The 1,108-nt window shown below is 37.4% G+C and overlaps 1 non-coding gene across 1 annotated transcript; it reads left to right on the forward strand.

The window, feature by feature from the left end:
- Positions 1-547: 547 nt before the first annotated feature.
- On the forward strand, positions 548-697 carry LOC118715856. The gene has a single exon (XR_004986995.1). It is a non-coding gene; the product is annotated as a small nucleolar RNA SNORA36 family (small nucleolar RNA).
- The last annotated feature ends 411 nt before the right edge of the window (positions 698-1,108 follow it).

A 1,108-nucleotide genomic window follows, 5' to 3' on the forward strand; every position in this document is an offset into this window, starting at 1 on the left:
TACTATATAATGCAATGTGATGGGAATAAGAATAGTGACTATTTTTCTTAGAACTAGACAAAATGAATTCCAAAGTGTCTCTTGAGAAGCCGGAAACCAGAGCTTCACATGACACAACAAAGCAGAGTTTTCAAAAAGTATACTTCAAGTCTCTCCAAAACTATCCATCAAAGCATCTGTTTCTCTTCCTTTTCCTCTTTCTCTTCTTCTTCCCACTTCTCCAGATCTCAATTCTTGCTGGTTTCTTCATCTTCTCAGGCTGTCCCTCCTGGTCTCATCCTTTTCCACTTAAAATAATTTGGTTTGCTTTCAAATTTCATTTCTCTCTTTTCCAGCACTCCCCCTGATCATATCATGACAGAGAGAGAGAGAGAGAGAGAGAGAGAGAGCGAGAATTGCAAGCCGAATGTTTATGTCCTTTCAGCAGCAAGTCAAAACCCTGACTGAAACTGAATTAAGTCATTAGAAAATTTATTTATAACCAGATACTTATAACTATATAACTATAGATCTTATACATAACTATAGAGTCCAGAAGTAGGATGAGGTTCAAATTTCATTGAATTAGAGGTACAACAATGGTATCAAGAACACAAGTGCTTTCTGTTACTTAAACTTTGGGACATTAAAACACAGACAAGGGAAGATGATTGGATAGAAAGTGTTGCTCTATTCATTTACCTTCCAGTCTATAAAAATGAAAAAAGAAAAGAAATATAAGTGCTTTCTATTCTCCACTCTACCAACCTTAGTGTTGGAACATTTCTTGGACTAATGGAAAGATGGCTACCTTCTTCCTTATAGTTCTTTAAGGATCAGTGAAAATGTTCCTGGAGGCCCTACAGCATTCTTACTCTCACACTTCACTGACTATAATTGTCCCTTCTTGAGTCATTAATGGGGGGGGGGGGGGGGAATGTTGAGTGGAGATTACCAATGTTGACCTAGTATGAATGTTGAATATCCAATTCCACCACAACGTGCAACCCACAATAATATTCCACTCAAGTCATTTCCTTTTTCCCCCTATGCTTCCTTATCAGTAAAGTTGGATGGTTTCTAAGTTGCATTCTGACTCTAACATTCAATGACTCATAAGTCTTTGAGA

Source organism: Pipistrellus kuhlii, unplaced genomic scaffold (assembly GCF_014108245.1).
Source record: "Pipistrellus kuhlii isolate mPipKuh1 unplaced genomic scaffold, mPipKuh1.p scaffold_m20_p_11, whole genome shotgun sequence".
Classification (NCBI taxonomy): domain Eukaryota; kingdom Metazoa; phylum Chordata; class Mammalia; order Chiroptera; family Vespertilionidae; genus Pipistrellus; species Pipistrellus kuhlii.